This window comes from Psittacula echo (assembly GCF_963264785.1).
Source record: "Psittacula echo genome assembly, chromosome: 2".
NCBI lineage: Eukaryota > Metazoa > Chordata > Aves > Psittaciformes > Psittacidae > Psittacula > Psittacula echo.
In genome coordinates, this window is record NC_137737.1 from 65,975,014 (window position 1) to 65,983,882 (window position 8,869).

An 8,869-nucleotide genomic window follows, 5' to 3' on the forward strand; every position below is an offset into this window, starting at 1 on the left:
TTTGAGAAAGGTTGAGGAAAAGTGTGGAGTGCAGAGTTTTCCATCTCTGAAAGCTCTCCATTGTATATTGCTAACTTCAGTTTTCTGTTTCTTAAGGTACTTTATGTGCAACAATGCTTGTTACTAGGCAAATGCTGTCTCTGCTTCTGGGCCCTAGTAAGATCATATTTATGGTAGAGAGGAAATTATTTTTAAATGTGAAGATTGTAGGAAACTATCAATTCAATGTTGGCATGGATTTGTCACACTTGGCTAGTTCTTGGTAATTAAAGGAAGGTTTTGGTAAGCAGGTAGTTTGCTTAATTTTAATGTTCTGTGGTTAGGAGTTCTAGGATCAACTTGCTTGTTAGAGATTTGTTATTTCTTCTAGTGAATTTGTTATGTTCTTGTGACTCCTCATTTCTTCTAGTGAGTGTGTTATGTTGTTGACATGCCAAGCAACTGTGACTAAATCCTGCGAATGCAGAATGCAAGCACACTCTTTTATATAGCTGTTGGGTGGTTCTAGCAACTTGCAATTTTACAGAAGTGCCATATGAAATTCCTGTGGCAGGTAGCATTTATCCCCAGCTCTGAATTAACCCTTACAAAACTGGAGTCTATAGGAGGCCATATGTTCTAGAGAAGGTCATTCTCTCTAACAATAACCAGTAGCATGAAGTTGTACTGGAGAACCAGCCCAGTAGCAAGAGCAATACAAATCATATCGGAAAATCATTTCCTTAGCTTATTTTAGACTTTTCTTGTTTGCCACACCAACCAGCCTGGGTTTTTAGATGAGTGTCCATGCTAAAAAAAGTGCATTTGAGACTCCTAGGAATCTGAAAGTTATTGCCAGGCTGCAGAAAAGGTATGAACTGGTGCATGGAGAGATGTGTTTCGAGAGATGTGTTTCAGTTCTGATTGACGTAAAGTTCCTGGGCCATTTAGCCAGCACTGTGGAAGCATACCAGAAGCTGTCAAGCACTATGTTTTCTCTCTGTGGAAGGTTTGCATTGGTTGTGGATGAGCTGTGGTGAGCTTTACCTGGCACAAGTTTAGCATGCCCAGTAACAGTGTCAGTACTAGAAGCAGGAATCACTTCACTATCCAGTGCTTTAGGTGTCTCACCAAAGTTCTCACCTCGGTTCTGTTAGCAGTTAATGGAGAAAGACAGGCACCTGGAGGACATCCATCCCATTCTATCATGTTTAACTAAAACAGATGAACATATTCTTGCTCTGGCAAAAAGTTGTATGTGATCTTACAGTTGAAGGCTACCAGGATGAAAGTGCAATCAGAGGGAAAGAATTAAAACTGCAAAAGTTAATCCAAATTAACATGTTTCTTATTATCATGAGTACTTGACTTTGAAACCTTTATAATGTGTTACAATATTTTTACAGGCATGAAATATTTACTTTAAACTCATTGTATGGGAAATACAAATCTATGCTGTTTTAGATAGCATCATTTATGGGGCTCTGTTTGCTTTTAGCGATTTTTTTAGTAACACATTCGGCTCACAGAGACAGCATATTGTTCAAAGCATTCTTTTGCTCTCCAAATCCTCTGCCTGCAGCATGAATTTCTTTATTTGATGCAATTCAGCACAAGGGTCTTTACCTGACCTCTGTGGGTCCCAAATGAGCTGTTGGGTGCCACCAAGCATCCTCCTGACATGCGTGGTCAGCACAAAGGCAAGCTGTGTGTGCAGCCCAACCAGGCACACAAGTGGCCCAGCAGGAAGAGCAGCAGTGGGTATGGGCTGGCTTGCTGTCCTGCTTTCCAGCCTGAGCTTTGTGTCTGAGCAAGGAGAACAAGAGGTGGCAGTGGCAAAATGCTGAAGAGGTGAGACCAAAAACTGCTAAATATGTGGTACAGCTGAAGTGAGACATGACTCAGTGACATGGAATCCATGGCTTATAGGAAGAGGTGAAACAGTGCTTGAGCAAGAGGAAATACAGTTGCAAAATTAAACACTTCATAGGAAAAATAGCATCTTCACCTTAGTTACTAATGTCTCAATTTTCAGCAGGAATTGCGGTACATAGTATGAGGCGTAAATGTTGGCCCTAAGACTGCGCCTCATCTCTAGGAAAAGCTTTGACCTTTTGCAGACTTGCTACGTTTTTGCGGCATTTTCTCTCTACCCTCCAAACCTTAGTCTTTTTTCTGCATTGAACTTTGCTGCTCTGTATCATTTCATCTCTTTTTATGCAGAAGTTAAAGTTCCTTGTGGGCAGAGATGCTTATTTGTCTGTTATAATTTATCCACTATATGAGAATCATGTAGTTATATAAAACAGTAATACTATTAATAGCAGAGAAGGCAGCAACTTCTCTTTCAAACTTTAAATACAAACTCTCTACCAATTTAAATGGAAGCATGATCCATAATTAAAGTGGCACAGTCTTATATACAGGAATATTGAACCACAGTCAAAAACACAGGAAAAGGAAGTATTATAACCATGTCTACCCACAGAGAATATAAATGCATCCACACAGATCTTCCAAATGTTCCTTGGTCGTGTGTGCATTTACAGCTTGGTATTGGCTCAGGCAGGACTGATGTGAGCTGGAAGACAAAACCAGCAAACATCACTGAGGCAACAGTATAGAAAATTGTACGACTTACACACACACACACTGTAACAAGGAACTGATCATCCTTTGTTAATGAACGGCCAGTAACAAGTGTGTGTGGAAGCAGTAGTTAAAAATTGGCCAACAAGAAGGGCCAAGTGATGGTTATCTGAGTTTATGCTTTCTGGCTTTGGCAACCAAGGATTCTTGGCATTTCTGAAGACATGAATGCTAAAGATGACATTTCCAGCAACATCTTTGCAAGAGGTGTACGGAAGTTGGACATCAACACTGCCTGAAAAACAACTCTTCTTCCTTTTAATATGGGTCCTAAAAGCACGGGAAGGTAGGAAGAGCTGTATGTAGCTGGAATTAGCTCTGTATTTTATCAAAACCCTGTATAGTTTCTGAGCCTGTTCAAGAATGACCTTTTACTTTAATTTTTAACTAAGAAGAAAAGACATACTGTACAGGTATAATATTTAGCCTATAATACTTAGTGCAGAACTTAAAAAGCATGGTAGGAAATAGCCAGTTATCTACTGAGCATCTACATATGATTCTATGATACTATTGTGTTTAATTTAAAGACATTGTCAAATTAATAAGGCATGAATTGTTATTCTATTTATTTACTTATCATGAAGTGATAGAACATTCTCTTCCACATCCTGAAGGTCATTACCACAGTATATTTATTTTGGCTCCTCAGTGATGTTGAACATCCATTACTGTGCCTTTTACAAACGCATACATGAAAAAAAAAATCACTAATTCATGCTCCTCCAGTACTGCCAAGAACACAGCAAAGTGTAACCAAGCTGCATATGGTTTGACTGCAGTAAAGTGTCTGCATCCTGCCTACACTATAGGTGTAGCTCTACTGGAAGAAATATCCCAGCTAGGTTTCAAAGGTTGGATAAAATCCTCCTAGAGGAACTTGAGAGCCTAGAAGAAGAGCTGTCCTCAGCTGGCTCCAGTTTGATTCCTCTATCTCACATTCTGAGCCTAAACAAAAGTTACACTCATGGCTGTGGTGCACAATTCCAATCTACTTACATGTTTTCATCCCGCAATTACAAACCAGTAAGGGAAAAAAACCTGACCAACAGTGCTTTAGTTACAAAATCAACAGATGTTTCAAATTCTTGAATATGCCATTGCAAGATGATACTCTTACAATAAACATCAAAATATTACGCACCACACAGTTGTGCCTTTGTTTACCAGGGCTCAGATGATGGACAAAGCATCTACTCTAATACTGCAAGAGCTTCTGACTAGAAGTTCCAGAACAAAAGTCCTAGTCCTCCAGTCTTGCTTGTGCTAGCAGGATATTGGACTCCCTTGGATTCTCACTGGTAAATCAAGTTTCACATTGGCATATAGCATATCAGGTATCAAAAGCCAGGGTTCTGTGTTGGAACAGGAATGGAGATGTTTGCTACTAAGGAGCACGCAATGTTTAAAATATTCAGTGTGTAACTGGGAAAATAAACATGAAGTAATAAAGAAAAGGCAAGCCAATAGGAATCTGACTAATCCCCCCTTTGAGGGCTTTTTTTTTATATATATAGTTGAACTCCATATGAGAACTTCAAAGAGATACTATAGTAATCTTGTACAGTAATCAGTGTATCGTGATTGTATATGACTGTAGTGACAGGACAAGGGGTAACAGATTCAAACTTACACAGGGGAAGTTTAGATTGGATATAAGGAAGAAATTCGTTACTGTTAGGGTGACGAGGCACTGGAATGGGTTGCCCAGGGAGGTTGTGAATGCTCCTTCCTCGGCGGTGTTCAAGGCCAGGTTGGATGAGGCCTTGGGAGGCATGGTTTAGTGTGAGGTGTCCCTGCCCATGGCAGGGGGGTTGGAACTAGATGATCTTAAGGTCCTTTCCAACCCTAACTATTCTATGATTCTATGATTGTATGTTACGGAATTGAAAGAACCTTTCCCATAGTTGATTCTATTTAAGAAAATGTATTTAATACTAATTTGAATTTACTTTTTTTTTTAGTAGCACGTCATTCTTCAGGGTGAAACAGGAAACATTTTAAAATTAACTCATGCATCTCTAAGCACAATCACTTGGCTGTTGTGCTTGCACCTTTTTAGAGACGGCTCTAGCTGATGACATGAAAGTCACTGCAAGACAGATTTAATCTGGCTGTTGGGTATTTTTCAAAGGGGCAGAGATTACAGGAAGCTTTCCTAACTTAACATACCTCTTGTGTGGAACTCAGCTGTCAGGCAGGACTGAAAAGCAAGTGTCTCAGTGAGGCTTTGCTCTCAAGTTCAGGGAGTTCCTCTCTACCTGGTCCTTGGGCTGCTGCAGTTCAAGCAGCATGTCTGCCTGGCTGGGTCAAGGGTGCACATAGTCACAGGTATGAGAGATGTTGCATGTGGTCCTTCAGAGGCCACTGTAAGAAAACAGAAGTCATAACCAATGTGCAAAATCTGCATTGGTTGTACATGTTCCAAATAGGTCACAAACATCTAGTTTAAAAGCTTGTCTCTATTACTGTTGTGCCTGTTTAAACAGACTGAGGAAAAGGAACGTTCATTGATCATCTGTTTTTGCCAATTCTATTATAGGTTAATAAGCACTTTGACAGGTGCTGGTCTTCAGGTTTTCATCTGTTAAAACTACATAGGACTTCACCTGCAGATCTCCATGTGCTTTCAAAAAGGGTTATTACCCACTTTGACTGCTGGAAAATGGTGGTGAAGAGGTGCAGTGACTTGGCTGGAAGTCACCCGGCTGGCCAGTGTCAAAACTGTGGATAAATCCCAGGACTAATTCTTTATCCCAGAAGCTGCCTCAGAATAAATACTACGGAGAATTGTGCAATGGAGTGTACTTTTGGGAATGGTGGCAGACCATGATATGAAAATACATATAACAAACTGAAATACTGGGAAGTAATTAGATTTAAGACGAGAAAATAACCATAGAAGTATGTGTGAGATTAAACATCATGTCGTAAAAGCACTTTGCCTTGGCAAGGTGAACTATTTATTTTTAAAACATGCTGCATTTTCTAGATTATGTCTCTAAGTCATAGTTTCTTGTTTGGTTTTGTTTGCTTGGGGTTTTTTTGATTAATGATTAAGGGTAGTGACGATGACTACAGCCCTGCAATGATAATTTCCTGAAATGCAGCTTCTGGAAATATTATAGATATACATTTGAGGACTCTCAATCTAATTGATGATTTTGACTTGTACTTGCTAGATAATCAGTTCTGAATCTCGTTTCATCAAGTTATTCCATGCTCTCACCAACAGATCATTCAGGTGGAAGTTAACCAAAGGGGGCGACCATTATGGCGTACAGCCCTCTTGATCTGCAGGTTCTTGGGGCATCTGCAACCCAGCTGGACATCCTTAGGCCCTTGTGTTTGGGCACTATTGAGTATACATGCTTTTCAGCTGTTCACTTTGTCTACGTCGTGTGACTGATCACACAGTCCTAGGACTAATGGTAGAGTTCCCGCAGCTTATTTTGTGGCTCTGGTATTTTGCGTAGTCTGAGATTCATTCATCCTTTCAGAAAATCAGTGGAAGCAGTCAGTGCTGAGGGAGTCAACTCCTTTAGCCCTGGGCAGTAGAAGACATGCACGGATGGAGATGAAGTAATTAACATCTACTTTCATTTGTCTATGTAATTCTTTTCCTCACTACACATCTCCATTCTTTTGCATAAGATTCTCTTGCAAACTCTTCTGAGTTTAGGCTACAGCACACAATGCATATCACAGATAGATAGTCTGATATTCATCCTGTTTCTTCTATTTTTCTTTCAAACAGCCTGCAAGACTTTCTACTTGTCTCTTCAGGCCAGTCACACCTTTAAAATAACCCTAACAGGTCACTGAAATCCTTCAACATGGAGTATGTTGCTTAGCTACCTCCAAGCTGAAGGTCAGGCTTAGAAATTGCTTTACCCTGGGTTGCAGCCACCTACCTCTTGGGTTCTGTATGAACAGATCATTAAGGTTTAATGACATCTGTTGAGCCCTTTGCCAGGAGCCCTTGGAAACGCAGCCCAACAAGAGGTTGTACACCAAGAGCAGAGTCACTCAAAGCAGAGTTTATGTCACATGCACCCACATATGAAGATGCAAATATTGAACAGGCTGGGATGGATTCCTCAAGTCATTGCATGCGTTATCCCAGGGGATGGGGCCAGCTCTTGCACTGACCCTTCCCCACAGCAGCAGCATCATAAAGATCAAGTCAGTAAGTCTCCCAGGGCTGTGGTCTCCTGCCCTGTGCTGAGCAGGGAGACCAGTCCCTCGCAGAGGCAGTGAGACGGCCTGGCAGCAAGCCTGGGGACTGCGAGGTTACCTGGGTAAAAGAGGGCTGGTTGTTGCCCACATCTTGCTGGGGCAGCAGGCCTCTTCCTTGTGGGAGTGCCAGGGATCCCTCTTCAGTGCGCACGTTCCCTGGGACGCCAGATGAATTATGGATGAGTCAGCCAGAATTTTTCCACACACTTCCACTGCTGCACATCGCTCATCGCCAACTGAGCTGTGGTTTTCAACCGCTGTCTGGGCCTAATGCTTCCAACACTAAAAAAAGGAAAAAAAATACTGCTCTCGTTTTTCTGGAGGGCTCCATGGCAGGGCATGGGGAATCCCGGCACTTGTGCAGTGTCAGGCCCCTGCAGCCGTAATGTTTTGCTGAATAGCCTAGCATGTGTTAGAAATCATTTGGTCCTTTCTGCCTGCTTTGCTCCCCTGTCCCTCCCACTAGCTGAGTGTATCAACAGAGTCAATTAGAAGAGACAGCAGCAATGCTGAAACTGATTTGAATTTCAACCAGGATCTGCTAGCAACTAAAGCTATGTACTGAGAGCTGAGGGCAGGCAGTTACCCAAGGACCTAGTGACTGCCCATGTGTACTAAAAGTATTTTGTTTTTTATTTGAGTCCTTAGCTAGATCTAGATTAATTTCTGTTTAGCAAATGTTGATTTCTTTTGCTCTTCTTTGAGCACATGAAATGTGTGTGGTCTTAATTTGCAATGATCATAGAAAAGAAACAGTCCAGTTCTGGAAATGTTTGCTATGAGACAAAGGACAAAATCCTTCCTACAACAGCATTTGATGAGTCCTTTCAGAAAGACCGTAGCTTTTGTAAATGGGATAAAGCAGCACTGATGTCAAACTGTACAGCATGGGAGACTAAGCGTTAATTCAAGCCTTATTATAAATTTCTATTATCTGCATTCAAGTTGCATCTAGAACTCCCAATCAAGACAGGCTTCAGCTGTGCTAAACACTACATCCATAGAAATGACAGTTTGCGCTTTAAAGCACTTAGCATCTAAATAGACAACATGAAATAAACTGGTGTGCAGTCAAAGAAAGGAAAGAAAGATCCCTACCGGCTCTTTACCTAGACACAATCAGTAGGCTGCTTGGCTGCATTCAGGGAAGTCTGAACTCTATGTTTATCTTCAGACAGCCTGAAAACTCATTGATTTTAATGGGAGAGAAGCATAGGAGTATTTTCCCTGAATATTTGTATGACCCCTGAATCCAGCCCAGAGGAAGAATTTGAAGATGAATGACATATTGTTTTACAGGCTACTGTGACTGAGATGTCACTGGAAGGAATACAGGCCAGTCATGATTTTGGGAAGGCCATAACTAGGGTCTCCTGAAATTGCCCATAACAGCAAAAGTCCTTGATTTGTACAATCCTCCCTTAAGAGCTATTAGAATGCAGATGTCCCAGTCGGCCCTTTTGAATTCTTGGAGGTTAGTTGTGTAGGGCCCTATTTACATAGTATATAATCTCAATTATTCATGCATACATTTTATGACACCTTTGCCATAGCAATTAAAAGGGCTTCTGGCTGTGAAGCCAGAATATGATCCAAGCACAATACTGTGATGGAGATAATTGATCTTTACCCTGAACTACTCTATCCTCCTTATTTCTAGCTTTCACCTCTGGCCATGGGATGTGGCTATGTCTGTGACTGTAGGATGACAGAGCCCCTTGCAGTGAAGAACATGCCCAGCCTACTGTTCATCATCGAGTTCCCTCTTAATCTTCTTTTCAATAAACTAAAGAGAGTGATCATAAGTCTCTTACCATAAATCATCTTTGCTTAGATATCATGTAAGTCTTATTGCTCCTTTGCAAAGCTTAAATTGTCAACATCATTTTTCTCAAGCGTGGGCACCAGAACAAGACACACTATTCCCTTAATGTTACTGTAATATCACCTCTTTACTCCTACAGAAGGTATTCTACATCCAGGGATCACATCAGCCTCCTTA